The sequence below is a fragment of the Pelodiscus sinensis genome, chromosome 19, assembly GCF_052426305.1.
Source record: "Pelodiscus sinensis isolate ZL-2025 chromosome 19, ASM5242630v1, whole genome shotgun sequence".
In the NCBI taxonomy this organism is placed as follows: domain Eukaryota; kingdom Metazoa; phylum Chordata; order Testudines; family Trionychidae; genus Pelodiscus; species Pelodiscus sinensis.
In genome coordinates this window covers 30,072,474-30,092,934 of record NC_143070.1, presented here as the reverse complement: position 1 = coordinate 30,092,934, position 20,461 = coordinate 30,072,474, and the positions used below count along the sequence as shown (strand labels likewise).

The window sequence follows — 20,461 nt, the reverse complement described above, 5'->3', positions numbered from 1 at the left end:
CCCTGGGTGCTGCCCTGCTCCAGTGTGTGATAGGAGTTGAGTGAGAGGATGGAGCATCTGGGCCTCCCCCAAAGGTCCATCCATGAAGGGCAGAAATGCTGGGGATATGATGTGGGTCACTCCTCCCGAGGTGCACACCCCCCCCCCCCCGTGTTGGGAGCAAAGGTTCTAGAGAAGTATTGGGGGGGGGGGGGGTCTTGTTCCCTGCTCTTGCTCTGCCTTGGGCAAAGAATTAGTAACAGAATATTTGTCCAAGTTTATGTACAGAAAAAAACTGACAAGCATGTTTCTGTGGGGTGGTGGTGATCGTGTTTGCTTAATTTGCAAAAGGCTCCTGGTTCAAAGCCAAGCAAAAAGTGGGAACAGGGGGTTCTGCTCCTATTTGTGTCTCCCCAGGTAAACACAGCCCCTGCTGCTTGGGATAAGCCCAACTCCCAGGTTGAGTAAAGGAAGGAACAACAGGAGCCCTGCCCTAGAAAGGGAGGGGCCAGTGTGTGTGAGTGCATGGCCCAGACAGACAGCCCCAGGGTGCAAGGACAGAGCAGCTGGATGTCTCTAGTGGTCCTGAGGGGGGGAGACATGGGTGTTAGCAACATGCTCATGTGGTGCCATGTTCCAGCACTGCCAACAGGGAGTGTTTTTTGTGGTGTCACCTGATTGCCCCCAACTGTAGCCCTTGTACCTGCCCTGTGGCAGGATAGAGACCCAGGGCCAAGAGAAAGCAGGAAGGGCCCCAGGATGCAGCTCATCTCCCCTTTTCTCCTGCAGTGCAGGTTGTGAGAACAGCTCTAAGCAAAACCATTGACTTGAAGTAATTAGCCCCTATTGGAGCATGCCAAAGCCTGGAATTGAACCATGGACCTTTAGATCTTCAGTTTAATGCTCTCCCCACTGAGCTACTTTGGCTGTGATACAAGTCTCGTGTGGCCTGTAATTCTCTGTCCAGGATGTTTGGCCGCATGTCGTCATGCCCTGCCCAGGAAGGCCAGACTGGCCTTTCCACAGTGCCCCTCTCCCACAGCCCAGAGCCAAGGTTCTCTCTAAGCCAGGCCTGGGCAAGACAGGCCAGCGGGCTGGATCCAGCCCATGAAGCCACCCAACATGGCAGCAAGAAGCCTCAGGCAGATTCCCTGCTGGCCCTGCCCCCACGCACAGCTGAGAGAAGGGGCTGCTGGGCCCTTTGTGTCTCTCAGCTGTAGAGGAAAAGGCTTCAGGCCTGGTCCCTGCTCCAGGCTTGTTTGTGGCCAATGGGAGCTGCCTGCTTGAAGCCCTGGCCAGTCCCCACAAGCTCTTATTCACCCAGGCGTGTGACCTGTACCCCCTGCGCAGGGAAGGGGCTGCCTGAGAAATGTGCTTGGCTCCTGGGAGTGTCTCCGAGCCACAGCCTGCCTCTGGCACCCCAGCCCCTCCCTTCCCTCAGACATCTGGCCCTCCCTGTGATGGAAAAGGGCAAAGACTTGGCACATTTCATTAATACAGATGAGGCTGGTTTCCCTGACTGGGAATCGAACCCAGGCCTCAGCAGTGAAAATGCTGAATCCTAACCACTAGACCATCAGGGACACATCAAGATGCTTTTCTGCTCACCTACACTAGCCTTTCACAGGCCACTTTCTGTCCCCTTCAGGACATGGGTCCATTTTCCATTGGCCAGAGGGGACAAGAACAGAAACCAAACAGAACATCAGAACAGCCAGACGGGGCCATGCCAGTTGCCAAACTAGCCCAGGATCCTGTCTCACAACAGCAGCCGATTTCATTGCCCAGTGGGAATCCTCAGGACAGACAATTGTTAAGTGATCCCTCCTGTTGCCCATTCCCAGCTTCTGGAATACACCAGCTAGGGACACCTGCCCTGTCCATCCTGGTTAAATGCCATTGATTGACCTTTCCTGCATTAAATGATCCAGTTCTGTTTTGGATCAAATGTCTTGGGCTGCGCAGGCCTTGAGTCATGGCAAGAGCTGGAGGGGAATGGGGAACGGCTGCACTTTGGAATGGGAAGGGGGTGTCTGGCACCATAAAGTAGAACAGTTTCAAAGCCCTTTTCAAGGAGGGCACCATGGCTTAGCTGGCGAAAGTGCCTTTCTTATAAACGGTGGATCTTGGGTTCAAGTCCCAGTGGTGTGTTGTTGTAACCTTTGCTCACATTTACTTAGGCCCTTTTGGGACACAGAAGAGGTCTCTACTGGCCACCCATGGAACTGCTGGTTCAGGAAAAGGCTGATTGGGGAGGGGTGTTTGGAAGAAGGAAACAACAGGTGAGAAGCACCTGATGCCCACAGACCCTGACTCTCTATGGCTGCAGGAGCTGCAGTGGTTGCTCCCTCAGGATCTCTAGGCCCTGACCTGACCCCCAGAGGGAATCACAAGGGCGTGTGGTGCTGGCTCTCCTGTCCCAGCAATTGCAGTCAGAGCCCTGCCTTGCCAGTGCCAGCAGCTTCTGCAGGGGCTCCCGGGTTGTGGTTTCCTTCTTCCCAATACCCCTCTCAAATCAGCCTTTTCCTGAACCAGCAGTTCCATGGGTGGCCAGGGGAGGCCTCTTCTGTGTCCCAGAAGGGCATAAGTAAATGTGAGCAAGGGCTACAACAAAGCACCACTGGGTGTTGAACCCAGGATTTCCTGTTTATGACACAGGCGCTTGAGCCAGCTAAGCCACGGTGCCCTCCTCCAAAGTTTTTTTAAAATGACTCTTTATGTTTCCAGACAACACTTTTGACTCCCAAAGTGCAGCCATTCCCCACTTCCCTCCAGCCATCGAGCCCAGGTGGTGTCTGGCCCCCTGGGCACAGAAAGCTACAGCTCAGCGGGCAGGGGACTTTGGCTTCCTTGCCCATGGGATGCTGTTGCAGGAAGGGCTGCTCAGCAGGGATGGGGTTCACCTGTCGAGGAAGGGAAGAGTATTTGGGTGCAGACTGGCTAACCTAGTGAGGAGGCTTTAAACTAGGTTTGATGGGGGCAGGTGCCCAAAGCCCAGAGGTAAGTGAACAACATGGACACCTGGGGGATACCAGGGCACAGGCAGGAGAAGATGGGAGTGATTCCTGCTACCTCTGCCATGGCTTGGCCCAGGAGGGCTGGGGTCTAGCAGCTTTTCCCCCCAGCTTTGTGGGAGGCCAAGTAGGAAGGGGCCTCTGGAGGCTCATAGCCCCCTGGCCTGCTGTGTCTGTAGAAAGGGGGGAGAGGACACACACTTGTCACTGCTGAACAGGGAGCATGGATCCCACTCGTTCCTGCAGAAAATGAAGCAGGCTGAGCATTTTGCAGAGAACAAGCCAGAGCCCTTCTCCTGTCCCTGGAGAGATGGAAATGGGGCCGTTCCTTGTGGGGAACGAAGTGGGTGTGTCGGGAGTGGGATTCGAGTTCAAACCTCTCCACAGACCAGAACCCCACTTTAGGGGCAAGAAAGAGCCTTGACTCAGGCAGTGGAGAACACTTGGCTCCTGTTATATTGAGATGGGATATTAGGAAACTTCATCTCTGCAGCCTGGCTAGCTCAGTTGGTAGAGCATGAGACTCTTAATCTCAGGGTTATAGGTTCAAGCCCTATGCTGGGCAGTGCCCTTCCTAAACTCACATTCTCAGCCTCTGAGCAATTAGCTCTCAGTTTTCACCAGAGTTTTAGAAAGAAAAAGTCTAGTCCTGGGGTCCAGCTTTAGTAGAACCAAAGAGAGAACCAACTGCAATTTCCATCTTCTGGGGAGAAGGGAAGAGGATTTTCTTCTCCTCAGTTCTAGCCACATCAGCCCAGGGAGGAGAAAAAATAACCCTCCACCCGCTGATTGTCCCCCGTCAGCTTCTGTAGCTTCACCTCCTTCCACAGCAGCTCCAGCTTTGAGCTACAAATCTCAAGGGGCTGGTGAGGAAATTAGGCACTTCCCTGAGAACAAGAGGTGGAGTGTTCACAAGGAGCATCCCCCTCCGCTGCAGAGCAGGGTGTTAGAAAGAGCCAGAAACAGAACAGTCAGACAAGTCCCATCCCTTGAAATGTGTTTCTGTGGTGTAGTGGTTATCATGTTTGCCTAACACGCAAAAGGTCCCTGGTTCAAAACCAGGCAGAAACACAGGGTCTTCTCTTATTGCGGTGCCCAACGCTCATGTGACTGGGGGGAGAGGGGGTAATGTCAGCTGATAATGCCCCTGGGTGCCAACCTGGGGAAGCCAGATAAATTAGGCTGGGCAGCTGCTTGTGCCTTGGCCTCCCCTGCCCTGGGAGGCTGGTGCATTGGGCTGGCTCTGCCTGCTGCCTCCCTTGTGTGACTTGCCCAGTGTAACAGGCCAAATGTCGGAAAAGCCTCTTCCCCCCCCCCAAAAAAAAGCAGAAGAAAAAGCTGCACAAATTGGGTTTTGAAATGTGCGTAGCTTTTCCCAGAAGAGCAGTGTAGGGCAGACATAGCCTGAGTGTTGCTCAGCACCGGTAGGAGACAGGGAGGGATAAAACGATCTAATGGCACCTGAACCCTTTCAGAACAACTCCCAGCCCCAACCGCAAGAACCAGCTCTTCCCTCCATCCTCACTGGGGTCTGCTGGGAACTGTCTGGACTCAAGCCCACCCCAGTTTCACCCTAAGGATTGCCTGTTCTGTAAAAGCTGCGCCCTGGAAATGAGAAAGCAGCTAAAGTGACACTCGTGGGACTTGATCCCACAAACTTTGAATGTCTAGCTGGGCTCACATGAATCACTGCAGCTTAAAATAGTGATAGAAAAGTAGCCATCTTAGGGTACGTCTAGACAACCGCGTTTTGTCGACGGAAGTTTTGTCGACAGATACTGTCGACAAAACTTCCATCGACAATTTGCGTCCAGACACATGGAGTTCTGTCGACAAAGCAAGCCGCTTTGTTGACAGAACTCCGTAGTCTGGACGCAACGTTACAGGCAATAACACCTTCCGTCGACAGAAGGTGTTTTGCCTCGTAAAATGAGGTATACCAGCGTTGACAAAACCGCGGAGTTCTGTCGACGCTATGTCGACAGTTCTCTGCGGTAGTGTAGACGCTGGTATTGTTTTGTCGACAAAAGTCCACTTTTGTCGACAAAACTAAGTAGTCCAGACACACCCTTAGTCTAGGGTAGCTGAAACAAAATACAGAAAAAAACCAGTTTCTTGCCATTTTAACTCAGAAAGGACATTATCTCAATGACTTAATTACCTGCATCCTGCTTCAAAAGCCTTTTAAAACTGCACTTTAAAGGGAATCCTCTGAACTGTTATTCATGCTAAAATTCGATACTTTACGGCGGGGTCCTAACAAAGACTCTAGTTATCTTACCCATTACAAAGATAGCTTCCCCAATTATCACCTCTAATATCATTAGCTCACAGACATTTACCTTCCCCCCCGCATCCCCGTTCTGTTCTGAAATTTGATTTCTCCTTTTCATATGTGTTCGGTTTTTTTAATAGTATCCGTTGATATATATGGTTGTGACAATTTTCTTCCACTATTTGATCTGAGGAAGTGGGTCTGGCCCACGAAAGCTCATCATCTAATAAACCATTTTGTTAGTCTTTAAAGTGCTACATAGTCCTGTATTTTGTTGCAGCTTAAAAGTCCAACATGCTTTCCATTGCACCACAGAGCCTGATATCGCCACTCTCTGCTTTGCAGCATGGCAACTGCTGGTGGCAAAGAAAGGGGAGCCAGCACATGGCAGTGTGGACATGCTCTTGCACAAGACATTTTGCGCAAGTACTCTTGCACAAAACAGTTCTTGTGTAGGAAGCCTGCAGGGTAGATGTAGCCAGGGGGTGTTTGGGTTTGTTACCAGCGCTGAGCTTTGTACAACAGCCCAGGGAACATTGTGAAAAGCCAAAACCTTCCCACCCTGGGTTTCACTGGCCAGGCAGCGAGTGGCACAAAGGTTCCTGGCAGTGATGGCTTTGGTTAATTGATAACAAACCCCAAAAGATGAGATGAGGTGGCCGAGTGGTTAAGGCGATGGACTGCTAATCCATTGTCCTCTGCACGCATGGGTTCAAATCCCATCCTCATTGGATGTTTTCAGCCCTTCCTCTTGCTTCTTCCAGATCTCTCTTCAGTTCAGTACCAGCCCCTCCTGTACCCCTGCCTGCCCCAGCTCCTCCCACTGCAGCCTGGGGAAAGGGGAAATCTCCACAGAGACACTCCCAGCTGGGACCCTCAATCCCTTCTGCCCTCAAGGGGAAACCTCACAAAGGAGGCTCCAGGCAGCCAGGCCATGGTGGTCTCTGAGCTGCCCGAGCCCTGCAGCCTCTCCCACCTGGCTGTTGCCATGGACCCTCTGTGAGGTCACTGTCTCCCAACCAATGAGCTGAGGTGCTGCACAAGGCCCTTGTGATGTCACTGCTGCCTTGCAGGCTCATGTCCTGCCCCTGGCCAGCCCCTTGGCATGTGTGAGCTACTTCCCCCTTCCACTGTCACTCAGGGCTGGTTCTGGGGCTCAAGCAGGGAACATCAGAGGCTGCTCAGGGGGCCACATGCCCCCAGGGTCACCTTTTCAATGTCAGGGCAAGCCAGGATCTATCCCGTCCCTTCCCCAACACCCCACCCCTTTGCTGAGCCCCTGCCCTCCCCAAATCTTTCCATGGACTCTTGGTTACTAATGGACACTCGCCACTAATGACATAATCACACCCCAGCCATTTTGCTAGGGCTGCAGCTGGGGAGAAAAGTTTCATTTAAATCATTAAATGATTAAGCGTTTGAACTGTCTCATGTTAGTTGCTCAAACTTCATTTTAAAGAAAGGAAAACATTACGGCCAGTACACAAGGTTTCAATGTTGCTTTATTTATGGCAGGGGAGGGGAACCTTTTCTGGGTCGGGGGCCACTGACCCACATAAAAATTAGGGGCCACAAAAGTGAGAGACAAAAAACCTCCTCCACAGGCCCCCAGCCCTCTCTGATGTGGCCCCCAACTCAGTCACCTCCCTCCTCTGGTGTTCCAGCCCCCATGGCGTGAGGGGAAGGGACGGGCAGGACTGAGGTTCACATTTACTTTTCTGGGGCAGCAGAACTCGTGGATTTTGTGGACCTGCTTAGTCTATTGGCTTCTACTCGAAAACCTGAACTACTCAGCCGCCTCAGCTCTGATCTGAGCAGTGCCAGAGGGCAGGGGAAACTGGTAACTAACCCCAGTGCCCAGGGCTGACGGCACCTGCCCCACAGAATTCACACATCAAACCTGGCTCCCCGAGCACAGGGGGAGTTGGGGGCTCATTGCTGGGCCGTGGGGTGAAGCATTAAACCAGCCCCCTCCTGTGGGGCTGTGAGTGTTGCTGTCCCTGCGGTACAGACAGGGCCATGGAGACAGGGAGAGATTCACTGAACAGGCCAAGGTCGCCTAGTGAGTTAGAGCCAAGATCTGCCCCCAGCTCCCTGCCCCACCCACCGACGTGCTGACTCCCTCGCTGCCATGGGGCTGTTTGCATTGGCCTCTTCTCCCTGGAACCAGGTTTAAGCCACAGCTGAGGCTCTGGGCAGGAGGCTGGGTATGGGGGGTCTGAGTGTGGGAGGGGGAGCGTGTGTTCCTCTGGTTCAGCTTTTCCCTTTATTCTAGCCCAGCAATTGCCCTGCTGCAAAGCAGAGTGAAAAGACAAGGGTTTCTGTGAGCTGCAGTGCAATATTCAGGGTCTTGGGTTTCTAAGCTGTAGCTATTAGTGTGAGCTAGAGTAGTCATTCCAACATTGTGGATTCAAATCCCACCGGAGTCACTTTAGGTGCTCTCTGATTTCCAGAGCAGCTTTTACAGAAAGGGCTGGACCTGCCCCTGTTGCATGATGAGAGTGTCAGGAAGCTTGTGATCCCAAGATCTCTGTGTGAGACTCCCCTCGGGGGGGCTCACAGGAGAGAGCCCCTGGGTATCACACACGGGCCACGGAGACCTGCTCCATGGTCAGCTGGGTGTGAGAGACGTGCCTGAGACTCCTGGTGGGTGTGTGGGCCCTGCCGTGCCCTTTCTTGAAAGAGACGGGACAAACACAGGGCTGGTTGACAGGGGCTGTGACACTCCAGCAGCGGGGCCGTCCAGCCTTTCAGCTGGATTCAGACCAGGCTGGTTGGAGCCTCTTGCGATCACCAAGGGGGATTCTGCACTTGCTGCCTTGGGAGCCAGGGTCACATTGCAGAGCTCCCTCAGGGCAGGGTTTGGGTCTCAGGGTTTGGGTTGGAGTCCCTGGGACGGGAAAGGGGGTTTGGTCCCTTCCTGAGGGCACAGAATTAACAAGAGAGAATTCCTTCCCCCGCAGCAAGCTGAGTTGGCTAAAGAGTTAGTAACAGAATATTTGCCCAAGTTTAAATAGAGGAAAGAAAAGCCTCTGTGGTGTAGTGATCACTGTGTTTATTTAACGTACAGCAGCTCCTTAGTTCAAAGCCCTATAGAAACACAGGCTCTTGAGGTGCCCTCTCTGATGGGACAGACATGTTCTACTCTGAGCTGGGGGTCTCAGGGCTTGGGTCCCTTGTTGTGCAGAGGCGTCCTGGAAGCTCTGGTCGAAGGCTCTTTCACAGGCGAGTTCTTCTTGCTGGTCTCCTTCTTGGACCCCAGTTTATATAGTGAAAATTGAGTCCTGCTTAGCAATATCTTAACCAATTACTTTAGTATAATTTTACTAACCAGTCATAAGATACTATTGTGATTTACCTAACCAATCATACTCCACCACCTTAGTTGATTTACATCTAGCAAAATTAATTTTACAGCAGACAGAAACAGATCCAAGCCAGACAGCGACCACACAGACAAACAATAGGAAAGGGAGGACAAGAATCATAGAATGCCCATTGCACAACCACAACTACTGATAAGCAGTTTCTTGCCGGACAAAACGGTGTTTAACTAAGTTTTCTCTACCCATCTTGAGGTCTGTTTCTTATCTGGTAACAGTGGGTGCCATTAGGACAGGATCCCCTTCTCACAGTCTAGTGTGACACTATTTCAGTGTCATTTATCTGGAATGTGAGTATGTGACTCCAGGCTTTACAGCTAATTGCTGCTGCTCTTCAGTCTGGCTGCAGAAGAAGGCTTTAGTTTAGACCTACTGAATAGCTACAGGCCTTCCAATAGGGTTACAGAGAAACCACATTGTTACAGATGACCTTTCCAGGCCAAAGATAGAAGGAAACCCTCAGGGGTGCTTCTAGACTAAGGTTCATTCAATTGGTTTGTTTTTTTGTAGACCTGACCCTTCCGCACCCCTAGAGACTCTGGAACAAAGAAGACACATGAGAAGCACCCAACTTTCTTCCTTTTGCTGTGACATGGATGGATCTAGATCAGGTTTCACTCACGGGGTCTATCTGCGTGTGAAGTACCTGTAACGGCCTCTGTGCTCCTCTGCCCCTCATCAGCAATGCCATATACTTGGGGGAGCTCTTGCCCTGAGACTTGCAGAAAGGACAACCTGGACAAAGAGGACATACTCAGGCACCCTTTGATAGCTCAGCTGGCAGAGCGGAAGGCTGTAGTGTGTGTGTGTGTGTGTGTGTGTGTGTGTGGCAAGTGATCTTTAGGTCGCTGGTTCAACTCCAGCTCAAAGGAGCCATTCTTTTCCCTCCAGCCTGGCCTTAGCAGAAGACAACCAAGGTGGTTACCTTGGGTCCATGTCTTCAGAACCCTGCACTGCAATTGACAAAACAATGGTGGGGAGGAGCTGCCAATCACATTTCTTGGGCTGTGCAGGTTCTGTCCACACACAAAAGTTCTTTTGGAACAATGGCCGTTATTCCACAATAACAATGCAAGAGTCTACACAGCAATTCCGTTAGTTTGAAATAATTCTGAAGTATCAGACGGCTTTTTCCGACTTCTGCAAACCTCATTCTACAAAGACTAACTCCTATTCCAAATTAGCTATTTCCAAATAAGGTCTGTGTAGATGCACCACTGCTGCTAGTTTGAACTAGCCCCTTCTTGTGGACATACTAATTTATTCTTCTGAGACAGGTCGTCTACACTGGGGAGCCTGCCTCAGACTATTCTGCGGTTTCCCTGCAGTGTAGATGTGCTAGTTCAAAATAAACTATTTTGGAATCACTATGTGTAGTCATAGCCAGGGGGATGAAGCAGCAGGAGGAAAGCCAGGAGTGCAGAGGCCAGCCTGAAAACTGAGTGTCCCCAATGCCCATGAAGAGGTCAGTGGGTAGGTCCCATGGTGTAAGGGGTAGCACTCAGGACTTTGAATCCTGCAATCTGAGTTCAAGTCTCAGTGGGACCTGTTGGTTTGAACTTGTTATTGTGAGGTTTTTTCACACTGCACAGCTCTGTCTATGCTGCAGGCCTTTTGCACAAGAATAGCCATTCTTGTGCAAAAACTAGCTGAGTGTTTACCCTGCATGTGCATTCTTGCGCAAAAAAATGTACAGTTAACCATTGGAAAAGAGGGCTTCTTGCACAAGAAGGCAGTGTGCACAGGCACGAGGGATTTCTTGTGCCTAAAACAGCCATTAGAACTTTCTTGCACAAGAGAGTCTCCACAGATGCTCTTTATAAGGAGATAAACCATTTCATAGAGCTGGAGAGAACTTTGAGAGGTCATCTAGTCCACTCCCCATGCTCATGGCAGGGCCAAGAGCCATCCCTGACAGATTTACCTCAGACATCTCTAAATGGCTCCTTCAAGAATTAAACTCATAACCCTGGAATGGCAGTTCCAGGGGACACTTCTCCAGTGTTCAAACATCTAACAGATAATATGGCAAAAAGGAAGCCAAAGAGAATTGCACTTACTAGGAAATGTCATAACTATCACTTCAGATGGGACTTGAACCCACAAATCCAAGATTAGGAGACCAAAGCTTTGTCCACTACGCCACACTAGTGACACTGAAAAGACGGAAATTCCCTCTTCCCAATACACATTACTCAACTTTTAGATAACCGAGTCGAGCTGTTGGAAGGAACCAGAAACACAGGAAGGGCTGAAAATCAGCTCTCAGGAGGCACCTCCAGCTGCCCCCCAACTGTGGGTCACCCCACACTAGACATGGGTGAAACTTAACACCTTGACATCATGTCTCCCTTCCAAAGCCAGGGGCTAGTCTCCCACAGCCGCAGCCTCAGCAGGGCACTGCACTGGCGCTCACGCTGCTCCTGGGGAAAGGAATGGGTGCTACAGGGGCTGGGGCTGGCGGGGAATGGGCAGTTGTCACTGAAGGGGAAGGATAAAATGCAGCCACATTGCTGAGGGCAGAAAGAGCAGCTAGTGCTGGGCTGGTGGCACCGTGGGACGGCCCCGGGGGAGCTCTGCAATGTGACCCTGGCTCCCAAAGCATCAAGTGCAGAATCCCCCTCGATGAGCATGAGAGACTCTGACTGGTCTGGTCTGAATCGGACTGAAGGGCTCAAGTGCCCCAGTGCTGGAGTGTCAGAGGCCAGAAAGACATAGGAAAAAGTAAACAAAGTTCACCACAAGGCACCACTGGGAGTTGAACCCAGGATCTCCTGTTTACTAGACAGGTGCTTTAGCCAACTAAGCCATGGTGCCTTCCTCAGGGAGCCTGGTGAAACTGTTCTACTCTATGGTCCCAGACAACACCTTTGCCTCCCAAAGTGCAGCCAATCCCCATTTCCCTCCCGCCCTGGCAGTGTCTGGCTCCCTGGGCACAGAAGGCTACAGCTCAGTGGGCAGAGGCTCTGACATGCACATCTCCCCCAGCTGCTTGGCCTGGGGAGTTGGCCTTGAGCTTTAGCATCACTGAGGGGAGGGAGAAGTGCAGCAAACATTGATTGTCTGGATTGTAAACACTCTCTCTCCTGGCCACACATGGCACTTCTTGGTGCGTCTCAAGCCAGGCCCTGCAAGAAGCCACCAGGGCAGGAACCAGCCCTTGGAGCTCGGCTTGCACCGGAACCGGCAGTTTCCCACCACGTCTCCCCTTCCTCTCACCTCACGTCTCCCTTGTTTCTGTTCCCTTCAAAGGTCTCCTCTGCCTCAGGACCCGCCTCCTCAGGGCGCTGCCCCTCTGCCACTGGGCTGGGAGTGGGAGACCCCACAGTCTCTGCACTTGGGCTGAGAAGTCTCACGGGGACTCGTCTGTTGATGGGTTAGTCAGCCCGATGGCCAGCCGGATCCATTCCGTAGCGCTGCCCGAGAGGGAGCTTTCCCAGTCTCCACTGGTATTTCCTGGGGCTTTGTGTAGGGGATTGGGCTTCGCCATCTTCTCTGCTGGAAATGCCTCTTCTTTGGAAAGCAGCTCCCAGGAGTTCATGGAACTTCTTCTCAGCTTGGGAAAGGGACAAGCAAGGGGCGACGGGACAGGGGTTTATGTGATGATGACAGGGGTGCAGAAAGCAAATAAGAAATTATTTTTTCGCCTACTTAAGAACCAGGGTGACAGAATGAAACTGGTAAGTAACCAAGTTAAAAAAGAAGCATTTTTGCGCCCAGTGGAACTCCTTGCCAGAGGATGTTGTGAAGGTGAAATCTACAAGAAGGTCCAAAAAAGAACTGGATAATTTAATGCAGGAAAGGTCAATCAATGGCATTTAACCAGGATGGACAGGGGAGGTGTCCCTAGCTGGTGTATACCTGAAGCTGGGAATGGAGGGATCACTTAATAACTGTCTGTCCTGAGGATTCCCTCCGGACAATGAAATTGGCTGCTGTTGTGAGACAGGATCCTGGGCTAGTTGGACAACTGGCATGGCCCAGTCTGGCTGCTTTGATGTTCTATTTGGCTGTTCTTGTCCCCTCTGGGCAAGGGAGAATGGACCCCCCCTCATCCTGAAGTGGACAGAAAATGGCCTGCGAAAGGCTAGTGTAGGTGAGCAAAGAGATTTGTTTCATGTGTCCCTGATGGTCTAGTGGTTAGGATCCAGTGCTCTCACTGCTATCCCCTTCCCTCTCCCTCTCCCCCTCCCTCTGCTGGTAACACAAACAGGACTTTTCCCTGTTGAAAGAACAAACTCTCTGGTGTTTATGTGGGGAATGTAGAACTGGGGAGGGGCTGGGGAAAGACCCTGGGAGGGGGAGGAGGCTGGGAGGAAGGGCTAAGGCTGGCACCTTCCTCTGATGGTCCCACTGCCTCATGTCAGGGGCCTCAGCAGCGCTGGGGGGTGGCTCCAGGGAGAGAAGCTGGTTCAGAGGAACTTAAGCAGATGGGCCACTGAAGCAGGCCCCCAGCAGCAGCCTCTCTGCAGGGCTCACACGCTCCAGGCCTTCCAGTCATATTGAGTCTCCCCGTGTGGCTTGGGCTCCAGAGCCTGCCCCCCAGCTGGTGCCTTGAGGTAGCCACTGCAGCAGCAGGAATTTGGACATCAGGTCCCCTGCTTTTGGGGACAGGAAGCCAGGCCGAGGCCCTTTTAGCCACTGGAGCTGTGCAGACTGGAGCCTCCCCCTACCAGATCTCTGCCCTGCTTCCTGCAAAGCTCTCAGCTTTTTGCTTGTTTCTGCTTCCCTGTCCATAGCAGGCAACTAAATGAAGGGAAGTCAGAGACCCAAACACCCCTGTGGCCAGCATGGGGCTTGAACCCATGACCTTGGCGTTATTAGCACCATGCTCTAACCAGCTGAGCTAGCTGGCCTACGAAAATACAGCTCACCAGTGGCCCTTTCAAGCTGTGGAACCTTCCCCCCCAGAAGGGCATTTGGGTGCACCCAGGGGCAGCAAGAATTCTTGTTCTTGAGCAAGACGCTGCCAGTGTAGACAGAGCCTTCGTGTGCAGAGCCGTTCCGCTGCTTATTGTCACAGGGGTTTCTTGTGCATGAAGGAGCAGTGTGATAGTCCACGCTTAGCCTCATTGGCCTATTGTTTGCACAAGAGCCCATCAGTGTAAACATGGCCCCTGTGCTTTCTGTGTAAGCTTAAAAAATTTTGTGTGAAGCAGGGAGATTCTAGAACCTTCCTCAGCAAGTGAGTCTGAATCCTGCACCACGACCTCAGTGGGACCCGCTGGCGAAATACTGGTTTGCTGCAAATCCTTGGTAATTCCAGTGTTTGGCTTCCTTAGCTGTGACTACGCTGCGCATTGCTGAGCAATAAGATATGCAAATGAATATTGCTGCACATCATTTGCATACCTAATGAGCCATCATTTTTGCAGCACAGGCTTTTGCACAAGAAGGAGCTGTCTACACTGCTCCTTCTTGCACAAAAAAACCCTCTTGTGCAGAGCCGTTCTGCTGCTTATTGTCAGGAACCCTCGTGCCACTTGGCAGGAAAATCCAGTTCTGACCAGTCTCTGAGCAGCCATTGCCTGAGCTGATCCAACATGGATCCCTAGGTCACAGGTCACAAGCACCATTTAGTGGCCCCAGTTACTGACCTAAACACCATCATAACACGACTGCTACGTCTACACTGCAACCTTCTTGTGCAAGAACTGTTTGCGCAAGAGTTCTTTTGCAAAAGATCTTCCACAAGAGCACGTCCACACTGCCAAGTGCTTTGCACAAGAGATGTGCCTTTGTGCAAGAGCGTCCATGGCAGTGTGGTTGCTCTCTTGTGCAAGAAAACTCTGATGGGCATTTTAGCCATATGGGTTTCTTGCACAAGAAATTCATGTTGCCTGTCTACACTGCCCTCTTGTGGAAGAGCTCTTGTGCAAGAGGGCTTATTCCTCGTGGGGAGAGGAATAACTCTTCTGGAAGAAGCACTGTTTTCCAACGCTGTAGTGCAAATTTACTTATGCAAGAACACTCGTGCTGTGCTCTGCACGTTTTTGTGCAAGAACATTGAGCAAAAACCCTGCCATGTAGATGTAGCCTACAGGTTTGTATTCATTCAAAGAGTTCACATACAAATGAAATGTCTCTATTAAATAGACACTCTTGCAGGTGGCACTTGGATTTGAACCAAGGACCTTGGGATCCACAGTCAAACACTCTGCCACTGAGCTACACCCCAATATGAAGAAAAGTGTCTGCAGTCAGTATTGAGAAGTGGGTGGGGAACAGGAGGCTTTTGTAGAACACACATCTCAGGTGGGACGGACCCTCACTGACCCCAGATTGTGACTGGTCCTAACATGGAGTTTGTCCAGAAAGCAGCAGAACTGGGGCAGGACAGAGGTTCTGTCCACACAGAAAAGTTATTTTGAAACAATGGCTGTTATTCCAAAATAACAAGGCAAGAGTCTAGACAGCAATTCCGTTATTTTGAAGTAACTCTGAAATAACGGACGGCTAATTCCAACTTCTGTAGACCTCACTGTACGCAGAAAAATGCCTATTCTGAAATAGCTATTTCAAAATGAGGTGCGTGTACATGCTCCACTTCTGCTATTTCAAAATATCCCCTCCCCAGGGCCATTCTAAGTTATTCCCCCTGGGGCTCTAAATCAAGGTAACATGTCTAGATTAGGGAAGTCTCCTCAGACTCATTTTGAGGTTTCCCTGCAGTGTAGACGTGCTATTTTGAAATAACTGTTCCGGAAGAGCTTATTCCAAAATAAACGTGCCGTGTAGATGTAGCCAGAGAGTCCTGAGAGATGAAGCAGCCGGAGGGAAGCCAGGAGAGCAGAGGCCAGTCTGAGAGCTGAGTGCCCCAGGTGTCTACCCCAGGCCTTCTGTCTAGGTCCCAGGTGTAAGGGGCAGCACTAATGACTCTGAATCCTCCAATCTGAGTTTAAATCTCAGTGGGACGGGCTGGGGTGGTTGCTGGGAGGTCCTCGTGCTCCAGGCTTTTTGGCTTCCTTGTCCTGAGGTTCACTAAGGGGGGTTTTGCTTGTCTGAAGCCCATTAGAGCTTTGTGAGCAGACTTGTGCTCAGGTGCCTGATGCCATCACAGCGTCAGGGCAGGTCGCCCATCTGACCCCTGAGCTCAGCCCATGCTGGAGGCAGCCAGAGAGTGTGAGCAGAACGGGGGCGGGGGAGTTGTATACTTTGGGAAGGGTCCTGGCTCCCAGCCACACGCCTTGCAACAAAGACCAATGGTCCCTGCACAAAGTGCATTGTGGGAATGAGAGTTGGGGCAGCAGGAAAGAGGCCGGCCCCTCAGCACCAGCGAGCAGGTGGGAGAAGATGGGAGTGAATCCTGCTACCTCTCACGTGCAAAGGGAGCACTAACCCACGTGCAACTCATCTCTAGTGCTCTGGCCTCCAGCAGCTTTGTGCCCCACTAGGGTGGGTTATTTCAGAGACCAGAGAGGAAGAGGGAGGGGTCTCTGGATGTGCGGAGCCCCCCGGCTCTGCCTGTGAAAAGAAAGAACAAGGGCACAGGCAGAAACTTCAATTCCACTTTGTGCGTCTTGACTTTTTCAATCTAAGGACTTTGAAGAAGGACTTCAAATATCTGTTCCAGTGGTGCAATGGGTCAGCGCACAGTACTTATAAGGCAGTACTTGTAGGAGACGTGCTGAGGTTGTGAGTTCAAACCTCATGTGGAGCACTCACTTTTAGTCCCTGCTGGGTCGTCACCTTGCAGTGGTTCCCAAACTTTTTGGCATCACGCCCCCCCCTTTTTGATTTGTGAAAACCCTCATGCCCCCCCTGGAATTTCTTCACACCCTCTCTCCTCCCCGCTCCCCCCCCCCAGGCTGTCCCCAAAGCCCAGGACCCGGGAGTCTGGTCTGCAAGTGAGACTCACCCGTCAGTCCAAGCTGCTTTCTCCCCGGCTGCCGTTCCTGCCTGTCCCGTGCCAGCGCCGCACGCAGGCCAGTGGGGCAGGACGGGGGGTGTCAGTGGGGCCCTGCTCTCAGTCCGTCCCTCACAGGCCCTGTGGGCTGCTGGAGGGCTGAGCCCGTCGCCCAGGCCTGGCGCGGGGATGGGACATGGGGCACGTTTCCCCCTGTGAGCGTGTGCGGGGTCAGGAGGGAGCCACACGGGCCCGGCTGAAGGTTTTGTGCTGGGGCTGGAGGCTTGAGCCTGAGCTGTCGGCCTCAGCGGGACTTGCTCCTCCCCCCTCTCCTGCCTTGCTGCCTCCTTTGGCCAGCAGCGCTCAGGGGCAGGCGGGAGAGCAGGCACCAAGGGCAGAGGAGGCCAAGGCACAAGCCCCTCAGAGGGGACAGGCCTGAGGCCTCTGGCTTGCCCAGGCTCACGCCAAGGGGCTTTCTGTGGTGCCGGGCGGGGGAGGGAGGCCAGGCCCAGGCCGGTGGGAGAAGGGGCAGCGCCTGCCAGGACAGCAAGGGGAGCTGCAGGGAGCGAGACGCGGCGTTTCTGCCTGGATCACTCAAGGGTCCTTCTGCGGGTGAAGCGCCTGTGACACTCCTGTGCTGCTGGGTTCCTCTGCCCCTCCCCTGGGAGGCCGTCCCCTTCGGGGGGCTCTTGCCCTGACACTGGTCAAAAAACTCACCTGGGCAAAGCAGCCTGCTGCAGGTACCATTACGTAGCTCAGCTGGCAGAGCAGAGGCCTGTAGCGGGTGCTGGGCAAGTGTCCTTAAGTTGCTGATTCAACTCCAGCTGAAAGGAGAGATTCTTCTCCCTCCCCCTGGCGGCAGGCCCGGCCTTAGGACCAGGCGGCTGCCTTGGGTCTGTCTCTTTGGGGCTTGGGGCTACAATTGACAAAAAGGTTTTGGGTTCCAGCTGCTGATCAAATTTCTTGGGCTGCGCAGGCCTTGAGTCATGGCAAGAGCTGGAGGGGAATGGGGAGCGGCTGCCCTTTGGAACGGGAAGGGGGTGTCTGGCACCATAAAGTAGAACAATTTCATGCCCCTTTTTAAGGAGGGCACCATGGCTTAGTTGGCTAAAGCACTTGCCTCGTAAGTAGGAGATCCTGGGTTCAACTCCCAGTGGTGCCTTGTTGCCAGGTCAATGGGTCTTTTCTTCCCACCATTCTTCAACATGTATCTGGAGTTGGTTTTACCTTCAGCTGAGCTTGGTGGTGCCCTCACAGTGGGGTTACGTCTACACTGGCCTCTTTTCTGAAAGGGGCATGCTAATTTTCAACTTCAGAATACGGAAATCTGCGGGGGATTTAAATATCCCCCGCGGGATTTAAATAAAGATGTCCACTGCCTTTTTCCGGCTTGGGGAAAAGCCGGAAAAAAGCGTCTAGACTGGCCTGATCATCTGGAATAAAACCCTATTCCGGAAGATCTCTTATTCCTACTTCAAAATCCCCCGCAGATTTCCCTATTCTGAAGTTGAAAATTAGCATGCTCCTTTCGGAAAAGGGGCCAGTGTAGACGTAGCTTAGGAGTAGGATAGTAGCAAAGAGCAGGAGGTGCCCTAGGGGTTTGATTTACTGCGGCTTAGCTAGACTTGCTAAATCAAGCTCTGGAAGATGGATTGCAGCAGCCATCTCCACCTGAGTGAAGACATGGCCTAATGATGCAATTAGTTAGATGCCGACACTAACAGCCCCACTGCTGGTAACTCACTGGCTACGTCTAGACTGGCAAGTTTTTCCACAAAACTGGCCACTTTTGTGGAAAAACTTGCCAGCTGTCTACACTGTCCGCTTGAATTTGTGCAAGAACACTGACGATCTAATGTAAGATTGTCAGTGTTCCTGCGCAAATACTATGCTGCTCCCATTCGGGAAAAAGCCCTCTTTCGCAAACGTATTTGCGCAAGAGGGCCAGTGTAGACAGCTCAGGACTGTTTTGTGCAAAAAAGCCCCGATGGCAAAAATGGCGATTGGGGCTTTCTTGCGCAAAACCGTGTCTAGACTGGCATGGACGCTTTACTGCAAAGAGTGCTTTTGTGCAAAAGCGTCCGTGCCAATCTAGATGCACTTTTCCGCAAATGCTTTTAACGGAAAAACTTTTCCGTTTAAATCATTTGCGGAAAATCATGCCAATCTAGACGTAGCCACAGAGGCTACATCTACACTAGAAGTTTTCTCCTTAAAAAAATATGTTAATGAGGGACTCAATTGCATGTGTCACAATCTCATTTGCATATTTTCTGCCAATGGGATTTTTGTGCAAGAATAAGCAGTGAGAACACTTTTTTGGCACAAAACCCCCTTTTCCCAAAAGATTCTTATGCCCCCCCAAAAGAGGTATATTGATCTTCCAGAAAAAGGGGGTTTTGTGCAAAAAGAAAACTTCCATACTGCTTGTTTTTGCACAACAACCCCAGCGCAAAATCAGTTTGCCAGAAAATATGCAAATAAGATCATGACTCATGCAAATGAGACCCTAATTAGCACCTTTTTTTGCTGAGAAAACTCGTCGTGTAGATAATGCAATAGAAGCACAGCGTGTCAGAGAATTGTTCCAGTGACGCTCCCAGACGAGGGGGTTACAAACCCCGCGCTAGACCCCGTGCCAGGTTTTCTGTCACCAGCGCGGCTGTTCCTGTTCTGTTCCGCGCTGTGAACGTTCCTGAGAAGGTTGGAACCAACCCGGCTCCTTTAGGGAGCGGAAGCTCCTAGGGGCGGAGACTGAGGTGTTTAAACAGCGCAAGCAAACTGGGGGCAGCACCAGCCGGCCCAGGCGGGGGAGAATCGCACTCGGGTGTCCCCAGGTCTGGCTCGATCACAGCGGGTGGGCTACGGAGAAGGGCTGCAGGTGCAGGCTGCAGCGTTGGAGACTGGGGACTTTGCTGCCGCAGGGCGGGCTGGGTCCTCTGTAGGCTCCGTGGCTGACCCACCCTCCCCCGGGGCAGTTCAGCAGCTCGTGCCCCAGCCCTTACACGCGGCAGGAACCAGAGCCCCAAGCCCGCCTGCCCCTCCCGAGGGAAGCGCGGAGCCCAGCACCCCCAAGCTACCGGCCTGAGGGCCCGCGGGGAACCAGCACGCAGCCTGCGCCCGGAACAGCGGTGGGACTGGCAGCAGCTGCCCAGCCCGGCCCGCAGCAGCGAGCTAGGGGCTGCAGCCGCAGCTCGGAGATCTGGGCTCCTCCGCGTGCTCGGGTATACCCAGGGGTGCTCATTTACATATCCATGATGCATTGCGCACAGTGATTCACGACCCGCGTCCATGGGGCAGAGTTTGCTCCTAAAGCCCCTGGCTCCCATGCAAAACTCGGGCTATCAGCGTGGCAGAGCAACAGGCTGCAGAAGGGGTGGGGATTTGCAGAAGGTCCGGGGTAGCCACCGTGAGTTGAGAAACAGACGCCATTTTTCTGGCAGCGCCTCTGCAGCAACTGCGGTATACTCTGGTTTCTCTTCAGATTGTATAAATCTTTCACCTTTTACTAAAGATTTCCATGGAGAGGCACATTTGTGAGTTTGTACTCAATTTTTTGAGGCTTCGTTCTGGTGAAGCTACCCAATGGTGTGAAAAAACAGAACTGAACCATTAGCTTTTGTAGTGAGGCTTGTAAATGCCTCTGTCTATTTGAAAATGTTGTTGTATCTTATGGTGTACTATCTTTTTTAATAGTAGTAGTTGTGTTAGTCTAGTCTAGCTAAAACAAAAAATAGAGCTATGTAGTGCTAAAAAGAGGGGCGACGTCTAGACTGGCATGATTTTTCGGAAATGCTTTTAATGGAAAAGTTTTCCATTAAAAGCATTTTTGGAACAGAGCCTCTAGATTGGCACAGATACTTTTCCCCAAAAGTACTTTTTGCGGAAAAGTGTCCGTGGCCAATCTAGATGTGGTTTTCCACAAAAAAGCCCCGATCTCCATTTTCGCAATTGGGGCTTTTTT

At 52.0% G+C, this 20,461-nt stretch overlaps 11 non-coding genes across 11 annotated transcripts; 7 read left to right on the top strand and 4 right to left on the bottom strand.

Moving 5' to 3' along the window:
- Nucleotides 1-833: 833 nt before the first annotated feature.
- Nucleotides 834-906, bottom strand: TRNAF-GAA (transfer RNA phenylalanine (anticodon GAA)). The gene has a single exon. It is a non-coding gene; the product is annotated as a tRNA-Phe (tRNA).
- A 584-nt stretch (nt 907-1,490) lies between these two features.
- Nucleotides 1,491-1,562, bottom strand: TRNAE-UUC (transfer RNA glutamic acid (anticodon UUC)). Its single transcript has one exon. It is a non-coding gene; the product is annotated as a tRNA-Glu (tRNA).
- Nucleotides 1,563-3,485: 1,923 nt separating this feature from the next.
- Nucleotides 3,486-3,558, top strand: TRNAK-CUU (transfer RNA lysine (anticodon CUU)). Its single transcript has one exon. It is a non-coding gene; the product is annotated as a tRNA-Lys (tRNA).
- A 433-nt stretch (nt 3,559-3,991) lies between these two features.
- Nucleotides 3,992-4,064, top strand: TRNAV-GAC (transfer RNA valine (anticodon GAC)). The gene has a single exon. It is a non-coding gene; the product is annotated as a tRNA-Val (tRNA).
- Nucleotides 4,065-5,917: 1,853 nt separating this feature from the next.
- On the top strand, nt 5,918-5,999 carry TRNAS-GCU (transfer RNA serine (anticodon GCU)). The gene has a single exon. It is a non-coding gene; the product is annotated as a tRNA-Ser (tRNA).
- Nucleotides 6,000-9,413: 3,414 nt separating this feature from the next.
- TRNAY-GUA (transfer RNA tyrosine (anticodon GUA)) lies at nt 9,414-9,523 on the top strand. Its single transcript has 2 exons — nt 9,414-9,450; nt 9,488-9,523. It is a non-coding gene; the product is annotated as a tRNA-Tyr (tRNA).
- A 604-nt stretch (nt 9,524-10,127) lies between these two features.
- TRNAQ-UUG (transfer RNA glutamine (anticodon UUG)) lies at nt 10,128-10,199 on the top strand. The gene has a single exon. It is a non-coding gene; the product is annotated as a tRNA-Gln (tRNA).
- A 1,195-nt stretch (nt 10,200-11,394) lies between these two features.
- On the bottom strand, nt 11,395-11,468 carry TRNAT-AGU (transfer RNA threonine (anticodon AGU)). The gene has a single exon. It is a non-coding gene; the product is annotated as a tRNA-Thr (tRNA).
- Nucleotides 11,469-13,433: 1,965 nt separating this feature from the next.
- Nucleotides 13,434-13,507, bottom strand: TRNAI-AAU (transfer RNA isoleucine (anticodon AAU)). Its single transcript has one exon. It is a non-coding gene; the product is annotated as a tRNA-Ile (tRNA).
- A 4,078-nt stretch (nt 13,508-17,585) lies between these two features.
- Nucleotides 17,586-17,659, top strand: TRNAT-CGU (transfer RNA threonine (anticodon CGU)). Its single transcript has one exon. It is a non-coding gene; the product is annotated as a tRNA-Thr (tRNA).
- A 2,302-nt stretch (nt 17,660-19,961) lies between these two features.
- LOC149522844 (U5 spliceosomal RNA) lies at nt 19,962-20,077 on the top strand. Its single transcript, XR_016347440.1, has one exon. It is a non-coding gene; the product is annotated as a U5 spliceosomal RNA (small nuclear RNA).
- The last annotated feature ends 384 nt before the right edge of the window (nt 20,078-20,461 follow it).